Here is a 14,724-nt window from a genome sequence, read left to right as displayed (position 1 = left end):
TATTAGAAAAATATGTGAGAAGACATCACAAACCTGATCAAATCATTCGAGATGTTGAATAAATTCTTATGAAAAGGAGAAAACTCAAAGGTGGCACATGCTTATTATGTGAGTTTGATCCTAAAATAATAAAAGATGCTTTAGACAATGAAGATTGGATACAAGCTATGAATGAAGAAATTGACCAAATTGAGAACAATACTTAGACCTTAGTGCCAAGACCTAAAGACAAAAATGTCAATGGGACAAAGTGGGTTTTTAGGAACAAGCTTAATGAAAATGGTGAAGTAACAAGAAACAAAACAAGACTAGTATGCAAGGGTTATGCACAAGAAGGAGTTGACTATGGAGAAAAATTTTCTCTTATGGCCAGACTTGAAGGATTCAGAACTCTACTTGCATACTCAACCTACAAGAATTTCAAGGTATATCAAATAAATGTCAAATCTGGGTTTTTAAATGATATACTAGAGGAAGAAGTATACATTGAACAACTTGAAGAACTTGTAGATCTAGACAAAAGGAACATGGTGTGTAAACTGAACAAAGATCTTTATGGATTGAAGCAAGCACCAAGAGCATGGTATGAAAGGTTACATAACTATTTAAAGTGAAAATTGGTCTTGAGAGGAAAAATGATAACAACAATCTATATTTGAAGAATGGTAAGAACAATGAAGTACTATTATCTAAGATATTTGTTGATGATATCATATTTGGAGGAAGAGATGCATTATGTAGATCATTTGCCGATGAAATGAAAAAGGAATTTGAAATGTCTATGTTTGGTGAAATGAAATTCTTTATTGGACCACAAGTGTGTCAATGAAGTTTGGTATTTTTATTTCACAAACCAAATACATAAAGGAAATATTGAAGACTTTTATTATGGAAGATTCAAGGCCAGTGAGTATACCTATGTCTACAAGACATAAGCTATCTAAGAATGATGATTCTACTGATGTGAACCATACCCTATATAGATCTATGATTGCAATATCTTGTTCACAGCAAGCCATATATTGCCTTGGCAGTTGGGATAGTTGCTAGATTTTTCAAAAATCCTAAAGAGAATCAAATGATGGTTGTAAAAAGGATAATGATATATCTAAAAGGTATAGAAGACTATGGATTATAATAGAAGAGAAGTGATACATTTGAACTAAAGGTTTTCACTGACTCAGATTGAGAAGGAAATATCAATGATAGAAAAGCACTAGTGTAGGTGCATTCTTTCTAGGAAAGAGATTCGTGTCATGGGCAAGCAAGAAACATAATTGTATTTCCCAATCAATAGTTGAAGTTGAGTATGTGGCAGTTGCAGTGAATTGTTTAAATATAATGTGGATTAAACAATTATTGGCAGGCATGCAACAAGAGATTACCGATCTAATAGTTATCTATTGTGATAACACAAGTGCCATTAACATTCCAAAGAATCTAGTGATACACACTAAGACAAAGCACATTGCTAATTAGTTCAGGACAAAGAAGTGAAGCTAGAATATGTGAATACAATGGAACAGATTGCTAACATATTCACAAACCATTACCCAAAGATGCTCATGAATATCTTAGAGATAAATTAGGGGTCATTCACTTAACTAAAGCTACTTAAGGATACATGGTGCATTGCATCACATGTGCTAATACAACTCTACTTTGGGACATGCCTAAGGTAGAATACTTTAGTGCAACATAAAAGATTAGTCATAGATAGATGACAAGTATCAGCCAGACATGCAAAATTTACATGATTCAAATGTATGAAGAATTTGAAGTTGAGATAGCTACACGTCTTTGGCATTGTTGTCAAAGAGAAAGAGAATGAAATAAGATGTTGATAGAATGAAAGGGAGACAATGAAATGAGAAACTCATATGAAAGAGGGAGAATCATGAAAGAAGTCACAACATTACTGAGAAAAGAAAGATAAACCTCAGAGGGAGAAAATCATGAAAGAGAGAAAACTAACATAGGGAGTTTTGAAAGTTTGAATGGATGAGAATCAAAATGAAACTATGGATATTGGTCATGTATGGTAACTAATTTATTGAACTAGTTTTTAATATATTTGAGATGTTGTCATCAATGCCAAAGAGGGAGATTGTTGGAAACTTACAATTGGAACAATTATTGTTTTGTCATTGATATCAAATCTATGGATGAGACATATTGCTACCTAATCTAAATTCCATATCTATTGATTGGTGAAAAGGATTTGAGAGTTACTCATAACTATAGCACCCAGAGGAAAGGTTGAAGTTATGAAAAGGAAGTTACAATAGACATTTGATTAGATAGACTTTGATAAAGAAAAGTAATTGTTTATGTTGAGGATGCTAAGACAAGCCAAGCAAAAGAGTAAATACTAAGAAGTGTGGAGTAATGATAGTGTCAATCGAGCTACAATTAGTGTTAAGAAAATCTAGTTTTGATTGAGAATTAGTTGATGCCAAGCTAGAAAGCTTAAACAATGACCAAGTATTTTAGTATTGACCAACTCTTAGAATATAGTGATTGTTGAGTGACAGTAAAAGATCAAATTCAAATGAATTGTAAGATCAAGCTGACTCAGTTGATTTCTTGGGAGATGTAAAATGTGTTGAAGATAAGATTGATGAGTTGGATAATTAAATTCAAAGTGATATTTAGGTAAAGACCTAACATAAGGATTCTAGAGAACGACCAAGAAGATGTACAAATACATTGAATCGAGTTGAACCTAATCGTAAACCCTAAGATCTATGGTGGAAGTAGAAAATGGTAAAGCACAAATTGCTTATTTAAGGTGATACAAGGCCAAACATTTGGTTCCTTGTGAAGTTGAGTCTAGCCCCAACTACTGTGTGTCTGAGTTTATATGTGAAGGAAGTCATACAGAGCAAGGTTGATCAGAGAACACGCATTATTTTTAAAAACTAATATAATCAAAACACACTAAATGAATCTTGCTAAACAAATCTATTGTACAACATATAAAGAAAAGTTAACTACATTACATTTTTATTTCAGTAATAGGTACAAATCAAATTTAGATAACAATAAATAAAAATGAACCTATTCATACTTGAATACACATTATTTTAAAAACTAATTTAATCAAAACATATTAAAAATGAATCTTTTTAAACGAATCTATTGTAAAACATAAAAAGAAAAGTTAAGTACAAATTACATTTTCATTTCATTAATAGGTACAAATCAAATTTTGATAACAATAAATAAAAACCAACCTAGTCATACTTGAAAATATAATCATGATTAGAGAGATGAGGTTAGGAGTTAGAGACAGGTTAAGGGATTAGAGAGATGAGGTTAGGGATTGGAGAGATGGGATTAGGAGTTACAGAGAGGTTAAGTGATTAGAGAGAGGTTTAGGGTTTAGAGAGATGAGGTTAGTCTAGTTACAAAGAGGTTAAGGGATTAGAGAGAGGTTTAAGGTTTAGATAAATGAGGTTTAGCTAGAGAGAAAGGATTAGGGATTAGAGAGATGAGGTTAGGGATTAGAGAGACAGGGTTAGTCTAGTTACATAAAGGTTAAGGGATTAGAGACAGGTTTAGGGTTTAAAGAGATGGGGTTTAGAGAGAGAGAGAGAGAGAGAGAGAGAGAGAGAGAGAGAGAGAGAGAGAGAGATGATTAAAGATTAGAGAGATGAGGTTAGGAATTAGAGAGATGTGGTTAAGAGTTAGAGAGGTTAAGGGATTAGAGAGAGGTTTAGGGTTTAGAGAGATGGGGATTAGTTAGAGAGTGAGGATTAGGGATTAGAGAGATGAGGTTAGGGATTAGAGAGACGGGTTTAAGAGTTACAAAGAGGTTAGGGAATTAGAGAGAGATGTAGGGTTTAGAGGGATGGGCTTTATTTAGAGAGAGAGGATTAGGGATTAGAGAGATGAGGTCAGGGATTAGAGAGATGAGGTTGGGGATTAGAGAGATGGGGTTAGGAGTTACAGAGAGGAACTAGAGAGAGAGGGGGAGAGAGAGAAGTTTAGGGATTATGGGGTTAGAGAAGGTTGTGTGTGAGAGAGAGGGAGATAGAGGGTGGGATAGAGAGAGGGAAGGGGATGGGAGAGGGTGGGATAGGGGGGGAGAGAGAGAGAGAGAGAGAGAGAGAGAGAGAGATGAGGTTAAGAGTTAGAGAAAGAGGGTTATGGATTATAGAGATGAGGTTAGGAGTTAAAGAGATAGGGTTAGAAGTGTGTGTGTGTGTGTGTGTGTGTGAGAGAGAGAGAGAGAGAGAGAGAGAGAGAGAGAGAGATAAGGTTATAAAATTTAGAGAGAGATAAAGAGACAAAGTTAGGAGTTAGAGAGAGATAGAGAGACAAGGTTAGGAGTTAGAGAGTGGTGAGGGTTTCAAGGTTTGAATTAGAGTTTCATTAGGTGAACAATGTTTGGATTTAAGGTTCAATATAGGAGTTAGAGTCTAATTTGGTTCAATGTGAGAGTTTTAGATAGAGTTTGATTAGGTTCAATGTTAAGGTTTTAGTTAGAATTTAATGAGGTTCAATGTAAGAGGCAGAGTTGGATTTAGTTCAATGCGAGGGTTTTAATTACTAGTTTCATTTGTTTCAATGATAGAGTTTTACTTATGCTAGATAAAGATTTCTAGTATTTTCTAAAAAAATTGGTTTTTATAAAATATTTCAAATAGTAATCTCTAAACTTTTGTCTAACATTTTCTAATGTTTTGATTAAGTAAAAATAAGTTGTAAAGGACCTGAAACCTTTACAAAATAATAAAAGTCTAGAGATAAACAAGAGATGTAAACATCAGAGAAAAGTAGCATAGGACAATATGAAATAGACCTCCAAAAAGAACAACCATGAGGTCACCCAAGACAGAGTTGGAAAAGATAGCAAAAGAACAACAACCAACCAACTAAGAAGTCTTTATTAGGTCGACAGCTTGATTTGCTAGAATATGCATATTATCAACATTGGCCTTCACCTTGTCATTCTTACTGACATCCTCATTCTTCTTAGAATGAGCTTGAGTGTATTTACTTGGTCCTCGAGTCTTTACCACATGAGGGGAGTCCTACCCTTTTTCATTCTCATTCTGCTTCAAGAGTTTACCCATATTATTCACCATCTGTTTGAACAATTTTTCCAAATTGCCCAGTTTACTATCCATTTTCAACACCTTCCCCTGAATACCACTAATCTCTTTATCCATCACCCTTTTTTTTGCCTTGAGCGATGGTATCTTATGCATGAGGTTTTAGCTTCTTCTACATTCCCAATAACCTCCGAAAGTCTATGTATATGTTGGCCCAATGTATGCTCACCTCTGGCAGTTTTGCTAACTTGCTCCATTCCCTTGCCCAACAATTGCATTTGTTGCTTAAGGAAGCCAATCTCTTTCATAATTGAACCAGGGTTACCAAAAAGACCCTTGGACAACCCGAGCCCACCTTCAATATTATCATCCAGATCTGGAATGTGCCCCTATTCTCCAACATCTTCATTATCAAAGTCCCCATTCTTCATAGTCTGTAACCTTTCCTCCTGCCTCCTTAAAGATTTTCTTTTCCTTTCCAGCCAGTGAGCTAGAGGCTCATCATCAGAAGGAGGAGAAACCCGATCGTCTTGAAGGCCCTTACTACTCTTTCCTTTACCTCCACTCCTCTTATTATAGTGGTCTCTCACTAATTCCTCCATGAAGTTGCTCTCCCGATCAAAATCACCTTCCTCAACAATCTTTTTCTTCTTTTTGGAACTACAACCTGAGCCCTTTTTCAAACTACCCAAACCCCCTTCAGCTTCATCTTGGGTATCAGAATCATAACCCTTAACCAGGAGACTCCCTTCCATATCTCGATCTGCCCCTTTCAAACTACCCCTGGGTTTCACAATCTTCTTGGACTTTAACACATTCATTATTAGGACCATAAGACCCTCATGGAAAACATGCTCACCATTCGGATCTTTCTGAATAGCCTGGGTGGAAATATTAAGGGACTACAATGGAAAATTGATCCTAACATCATGCCAAAAGTGATTTTCCAACATGAAATGGTACCCATACAACTTAGTGAATCTCTCATCTAAAGTCAAATATTTCATTATCACAAAAAGCACAAATCGCCATGGTTGAGAAACAAAGGTCGAGTTGTAATACGAATTACCTACTTTAACCAAGCGACGTTTTTCCTACTCTGTCTCCACAAAATCATCAATGGCCCCGTCTAAGAGCTTCCTCTCTCAATTAAATTTGATCCCGACCATGTCTAGCCCCATGGCCTCCACAATTACTTCTCCGGTAACATCCATTTGCTAGTTACCAACCATCACAAAGTCATCCTTCCAAGATTTGATAAATTGGTACGTAATAGCTGGATTGTTACCTCTAAGCCTTTCCATATACCCTGAGAAATTGCCTCGCATAAGAATATCCCAAACCTCTGTCTTGTTCCTCCACTTCGAGCAACTTGTCAGCTCCACCCTTTTCCTTTTTCCTCCTATATTCTCTGCACCAAAATAAATTAAAAAATTTCTAATGTTTTCTAACAAAAATAAAGTAAAAATTTCTAAAATTTCTAATATTTTCTCTAAATAATTTACTATTTTTCTAAAAAAAAATCTAATGTATCCTCTAAATAATGAAATAATGTTTTATAATTTATCTTATTTGTTTAATATTGTCTAAAGTTTATTAAAATTAAATTACATATACTTTTGTAAAAATTAATACAATATTAAAAAACATAGATGTATAAAAATGAAGATTATTTTAACTGTTGAAAACAATAAGACATTACCAAAAAAACCAAATTTTTAACTAAGAAAACATCAAATAAAACTTGAAACATACTAAAATATTGCAAAAAAATACGGATGTACCTAATCTGGTCAAAGTACTCCTGTATTCCCCTTTCGCTCTGCAATCCCAACAACTCATTTCATTCAAATGAGTTGTGGATTGCAATTTTCATAGCTTATATATTTTTCGGCGTTCCAGCCAAAACAAATCTAACCGAATCCATTTTGATCGAACCATTTTCAATCGGAATGCCACGTATGTGTATGTGTTGCATGGCACATATTTAGTGCTATATTTATTCATTCGAAGTCAATCTAGTTAGAATGGTTTCGGTCAGATTCAATACGGCTTGATCATTAAAATTGGCTCAAAAGGTGACACGGATCTATACTTTGACCCAAGAACATAAAGTATAGGAATGTGTGAATACATAGGGTAAATACAATGCATTTTAATTTAAACTCAACTAACAATGCTTATCCCAATTTTGTCCCCACATTCAGTTCAAATCTTAGTTATTAATATAAAATTATTTGCCTATTGTAAGAAAGGAATTTGGTAGAGCTAGATGGCATTGCCAACTGCGAGTCTGCTTCCCTCCTGTCTATTCTATTTTTTTCCTACTTCCCCCCAGCTTAGTTCTCCTCTAGAAGATCCCCAAAAGCAAATTAATTTCTTGAATAAATTCCTAGAGTTGTTTATATGGTCATGTCGTTTAATAACTTTTTATTCTAATGGTTTCTTATGTAAATCAGTTTCTGGATTAGATTGTGTGGAGATTTTTACCATCATTAATTTAGTTGCGCTAAAATATGTTATCAATATTATCTTAATTATAGTTTAAGGAGATAGTTCATTTCTCCCTCCATGTAAAAATGTGATACTAATTTATTTGGTGGGTGGTGACACTTTTTTTTAATTCAATAAATGTACTTATTTGTTTGCACTTCAAAAATTAAGAAATAAATTTTAAAATCAGATTGAACAAATTTCTACAGTGATATAATTACTACTATAATGAGTGTCATATTGAATATCATGAATCTATTATTATTCTAGTTGTAAGGAAGTATGCAACTTCTTTTGATAACTTAATAATAGGGATATTTCTACAATAAGGTAAAGAGAGAAAATGCGCAAATAGTAAACTACATTGATAGCTAAGGATACAAAGTCATACAAAGAAAACCAATCAGAAAAGAACGAAGGAGGTTTTAGACAATTTATATTATAAATGTAAGAAAAATAAATTAATTGATTCTATAAATAATAAACATAAAGACCACGTAGCTTTGTTAATGGAAAATGCAATATAATTTAAGATTTCCATTTAAACAATTAGTTAATTTCCCTCATGGGCATCATTAAATAAACTTAAGTCCCCATGAAATCCTTTAGACTCACCATAACTGTTTTTCCTAGTGATCACCACCTTTAAGTTATGATATGAGTATGTACAAGATAATGATATGTCAAAAAGTAATTATGTGCAAAAGAACTCCCGATTGATTGATTGATTAAAAATTAGCTAAAAAATTTAAGTGATGCATTTTGAAATCCAAATTATGCATCACATTTTATACTTTGCCTACTATAAGAAAAAGAAAAAGGTTTACAATTTTATGAAGTTTAAACTAAGTTAAGGTGGTCAGACATGGGAGTTTTAAATTCTATAAAAGTTGTTACTTGGAAAAAATACCAAAAATATGTGTAAATGTTGTTACTTGGAAAAAATACCAAAAATATGTGTCACATCCAGACATGAGTATATTATTTATATGTAGAATCTTATAAAAATATACTATCATTTGATTGTGTTTAAGCTGGTCAGATATACACCTACTTCTTATCTTTTTAGTCCTAATTGATTAATTTATTGATTAATTTATTGATAAATAACTATAACTTTCAAATGTTAAAATATTTTTGAAATTTGAAACATGTGTCAAATTCTATTCTTCTCTTACTACAAGAATTTTTTTTTTTTTTTTTAAATATTTTTTTGATGAACCTTAGACTAAGTTATGATTAGATGAATCAAGATAGGGCCTGAACCATTAACAAAAAGATAACATCAAGTCCAACAGACAATAAAAGGGGAATTGATAAGTAGTTAACTCCAACAACTAACTATCAGGGTAAGAAAGGGAACAACATCTAAAACCAAAAACTTGGAACCAATAACTAAGAAGAAACCAACAAACTAACCTAGCACATGTCATGAGGGCCATAGGACCCCCAAAACAATTAGCACCACCGACTCAAGATACTACTTGTTAAGTTCCTTTAGAGTGTCAAGGTACCAAACACATGTAATGGGCCTAAAAGAATCCATGTCGCCTAGGGTTGCTTCCTTCTTGGAAACCAATTGGAGGTTGTCCCACCATTTCTTCATTTGTATCTTGTATTCTTTAGGCTCGGTTTGGATGGAGTTGATGGATGTGTTAGCTATTCAGATTTTTACCAAAATAATTTTTAACCTTCCATAGATAGTCATCACCTTTACCCTTACTTGAGTCCTTAACTTCCCTTTCTACCTTTACAACATCTTTGAGATTGTTGATCTTTTGTCTAGAAATTTGTAATTGGTGCAAGAGCCACTTAGTTACTTGATAATGTCTATTAAGATAGAAAAATAGTTCATCCACCTTTTTGGGAATAGTATCCAAATCGTGACTACCTAGAGATAAAGGAAGTTTACTGGGAGATGAGGATCTAGGTATTAAAGAGACTCCCGGGTAGTTAAGTTGGATTTTAGGGGAGGACGAGAAATTTCAAAATGATAGGGATTTGAGAGTAGAGTTCTCCTAGGACCATCCATATTCTATAGACCATGAGGTAGAAAAATCCTTCAGGCGAACCACATGGTCCTTTGTAGTTTGATCAACAAAAACATCTTAATTCTTGGTCTTAGGGGTAGGGTTAACCCATGTGGAACCATGGTAGGGGAAGCAACCTAGGTTTTGGAATTGGACCTCATAGGGATAGTTAGGAACATTTAATTCAATGCAAAAAGTAGGGGACAAAATCAACAGAGGGGTGAGGTTGAGGAAAACATTATATAGCCTAAGGATGAGGCGTTGGTGTAACAAAATTCCCCCCTTCACTTTCATCTTCTCTACATACTAGGAAAGGGATGAAAAAATATAGAAAGGAAAATAGAACTTTGCATCCCTACATAAATGACTACGCATGGGTAACATATGAGAGTGGAACTATTTATACCTACCTTCAAAGTCATGAAATTGGATGAGCGCCCCCATAATAATCTTTCGTTCAGTAGAGAGCTATTCCATTTTTAAGCTATTCTAGAGCCTGGGCACCTTCTCACCCAGATTACTAACTCATTTTGCACATGTCACTATCTATTCTATTGTGAAGGATGGTGTTGAGGTGGAGACCTTAGAATCTATTAGCTCATTGACTCAAACCCTAATACTCACTACATCAAGAATCTAGTTATGAATTCTATTAAGAATGAGCTTATTAAGGATTTTCATGATATAGTACTCCATGGTGCAAGGTATATTATTGATGAACATGGGATTACAACTATATCTATTTTGTATATTAATGTATGGTTAGCAATCCTAAGGTGTTCTAGTTAGACCAGATTCAACACATATCACTATCCATTCTTTTGTGAAGAAGAGTGTTGAGGTGGAGACCTTAGAATTTGTTAGCTCATTGAGTCAAACCCTTATACTGACTACATCAAGAATCTAGTTATGAATTCTATTAAGAATGAATCTATTGAGGAATTTCATGATACAATACTCCATGGTGCAATGTATATTATTGATGAACATGGGATTGCAACTATATCTATTTAGTAAATCAATGTATAGTAAGCAATCCTAAGGTGTTCTAAAGAGTCAAAATAGGTTCCAAGGTGTCCTAATGTGTCCTAATAGGTTGTAATATGGTCCAAGGGGTCCTAGGATCACCTACATCCCACTAGGCCTCTAGTTAGACTAGAGTCTACATGTATGTTAGCTCAATTAACTCAAACCTTATACTGACTACATGGAGAATCTAGTTATGAATTTTGTTAAGATGAAACTACTAAGAAATTGCATGATATAGTACTCAATGAAGCAACATATATTCTTGATGAACATGGGATTGTTGCTATGTTGGTAAATAGATTTGTCACTACAAGTACTTCTTTGCAAATGACCTTGTTTACCTTATGGGCAATGACTAACATGCCAATACCTGGATAAAGTACAATCTTATCACTATCAAATTACAATCTTCCTCTATGTTTAAGGGGGTTAGATCCCTCATATAATGTGTGCATTTAGGATTTTATGTGAACTTTAAATCTCAAAGTACATAAATGACAAATCAAAAATAGAAAGAACAAAGAAACCCCAATGGCATACATGTGAATATCAAATAGAATTTCATAATAGACAACATATTACACATGGGATATTTAGCACAAAATGAAACAATGAAAAAGAAAGGATAGTAGACCCTTACATATGAAAAGATAACTTATATTAGTACATTAAAGTCAAGATATTAGGAGATGGATGTTTTTGGTCATATCAACTGCATAGATTAGAAAGACCATATGATTGTGCCATTACATAAGAGACTACTAACTTAGCATACGAGAAGTAAGCAATAATAACTGATGAGAAAATTCAAGACATATGACTAAATGCATTCATATTATCTCTTTAACGATATACAACTTCAAAGATAATTGTGTACTTAGTGAAAATTGAAAAAATATTTCCCCATAGTTTTCCCTTAGCAAAAGCCCCACCCCTCCTCCATGCCACCTTCCCTCCTATATTCAAAATTCTTATAAATTTTTCTTGAATTTATAGGCATCTTTTTGACACCTAACCTTTTTTTCTGCAATTCGAACAAGGTACTATCTTCATATAAAAATATCAAGTTCTTACTTTTTGACTAAAGAGTGATAAAAGCCATAATTTTTTTAAAATGCAACTTTAAACTTATACCTTCATGTCATCACTCTAGCATCTTTGTCTCTAAATATCTAGTTTGGTGAATGGTTCCTTCTGACATATTTTTCTAATACAGGCTTCGTTCTCTATTATTTTGCATTTTCTCCACTCAATGTGTACTCAACTAGTTTCTCAGTTGTAAGTTGTCATTTCTCAGTGACTTATGGTTGTTACTCAGATAAAGTACTTGATAGGGTATCAGGAGAACCTTCTTGTACATATACAAACCTCTTCTAATCTTAAGGTTCGTTGTTTATTCATCATTTTGTTTTGCAAACTGATCAATTCTCACATTTGTGCTTTCAATCATTTTGTTAGTAGCCTCATTCAAAAACTTATATGCCTTTCTCCTAGTAGATTAACCTAGGAATGCACTTTCATCAACTTTAGAATCAAATTTTCCATTTCTAGCATCTTTCAGAATATAGCACCTACTTCCAAATATTTTAAAGTAACTCACATTCAATGTATTCCCATACCACAATTCATGGGGTTACTTGTTTGTACCTTTCTTCAATTATACTAATTTAGTGTGTATATTATAGTGTCGTTGACCTCTCTCCAATATATCAGTGCAACATTATTCTCAATGAATAATGGATCTATTTCTTCTCTTAGGAATACCATTCTGCTATGGTATCCTAGATGATGATAATGATCTCTTAACTCATTAGACATGAATTCACCTCCTTTGTCCGATATCAAACATTTCAATTACTTACATTTTTCCTTCTTAAATCTTGCCTTATATCATTTGAGCATTTGAAAAGTGTCATATTTTTCTTTCAAAAACATAGCTAACATCATCCTTGAGAAACCATCAACAAATAAGATAAAATATTGATCACTATAGTAGCTTTGAACTTTCATGGACCATATAGATTAGTATGAACCAATTCAAATAGATCATTAGATGAGTAAGACTTACTTTTGAAACTCAACTTAGTCATTTTCCCATTTTGACATTGCTTACAAATCACTTTAATCATGTTTTATCAAGCTCAGTAAACCTCTCACTCTTTTGTTTCTACTAACATTGACTATGTTATCAAAATTGACATGGCATAACCTCTTGTGTCATAGCCAAACATCTTTAACTCTTGTAATCAAACATGTGTTCTCAATAGAATCCACATAGAATAGGCTACCTCTTGATTATTCACCAGTACCGATTAGATTTCTAGCATCATCACATATCTTCACCTTTCAATTTAGAAACTCCAGTTGGTGGCATGTGTTGTTCAAGTGTGCCATACTCAAAAGAATATACTTTAGTCCTTGTACCCAGTGTGCATTATCACATTTGATCTTCTCATTCAACATAATCAATCATTTTGCCTCCACAGGAAAAGGAGCATCATTTCCAAGTTTAAAAAATCCACCATTATAATGTTTTTTAAAATTTCCAATATCACCATTCATATAATGAGTGCAACCTCTATCAATAATCCAAGTATCATTTTTACTTACTTGAGAAATGAGAGCCTTTTCTACTTCATATATTTCTTCTCCTTTAGAATCTTCCTTCATTACAACATATACAACTTCCTCATCTTTGTCTTGATTAGTAGTTTCATACTTAGTGTTTTCCTCCTTAACTTGGTAGCAAGCCTTCTTACATTTGTCTTTGTACAGTCTCTATTTCCTTTGTATTTATTCTCCATCTTGTCATTCCTTGCATTCATATATCTGTCAGGACAGCTAGATGCAATTTGATCAAATTTGTTACATTTTAAATAAATCAAAGATAGCTTACCTTTATACTTTTGTTTGCCTCTAGGTGGCCCCTTAGCAAGCAGTGCTTCAAGCTCTTTTAGGTCATCGCCATAAGATTCATAATCATTGTCATCCTTACTGTGATGAGTTCTCATCTCTTTCCTTGAACTTCTAGTAGTTAGAGATTACTTGAAAGAAGATTCAATCTTAGGTAATACACAATTATCAAAGTTATTCAACTCAAAAGTAGTTAGTCTACCAACCAAAGCACCAAAATTAATATTATTTTTAGGTATAGATATCAACTCATGAATAACATAAACTCTAATAGCATAGATAGGTAAAAGAGTTATAAGAACTTTACTTACCACAAATTCATCACTTATGAACTCCTTTGATAGTATTCACAACTTCCTTGATTTAGTTACTATATTGCACAATGTTTTCACCTTCTTTCATCTTCAAATCATCAAAATTGCATCTTTTAGCCTCAGCTGAATACACATTTTGATCTCCTCCATGAACTAATATCACTTTGTCCCAAATATCCTCAGTAGTATCATAGTCTTTGATATCATCAAATTCAAGATGTGTCAAGGAAGAAGAAACCTCTATCATTAGAGAGTTGTGTTCTTGTTTTTCTCTTATCTGCACAATAGTCATAGGACCTTGGGGTGGTAGTCTGTACTGATTATCTAAGTAGTACAATGCAGAGTCTCCAATTTTAGATAGATATAATCTTATTCTGCTTTTCCATGATGGAAAGTTCTCATTGTTTAGCTTTGGTACCTCTCTCTTATACATGATCAGATCTTTAGCTCAAGCCTTTCAAACTTATTCCTCCAAGCACCAATTCTCTTATACCAACTTTTGGATAATTGAGAGGGGGAGGGGAGTGAATGAGTTATCCCCTAGCTCTTTAAAATAATTCACCACATAACAACTTTAACTCATCAGTAATCAACTTGGAAATCATAGTAAACTTAATTAACCTTATGTGTCAAACATATTTCACTTCTAGTCCCAGATATCAACTTCATTAACCGACTTACAAAAATGATAACAATTTTAACATGTAAATGCAAATAACATGCAAAACATTCATGAACACATTAACACAAGGATTTCTTATGTGGAAACCCACATAGGGTAAAAATGATGAGGGACTAGTCACCCAAAATATTTTCACTTTTTTTTTAGTGAGCCCAATTAAGAGCCAACCCTGTCAAAGGTTACAAAACACACTTGTTAGGTGT

Source organism: Cupressus sempervirens, chromosome 3 (assembly GCF_028749045.1).
Source record: "Cupressus sempervirens isolate cs-2001-9-10 chromosome 3, ASM2874904v1, whole genome shotgun sequence".
Taxonomy (NCBI): Eukaryota; Viridiplantae; Streptophyta; class Pinopsida; order Cupressales; family Cupressaceae; genus Cupressus; species Cupressus sempervirens.
The sequence above is the reverse complement of the archived record's forward strand: the minus strand, read 5'-3'. Positions refer to the sequence as shown.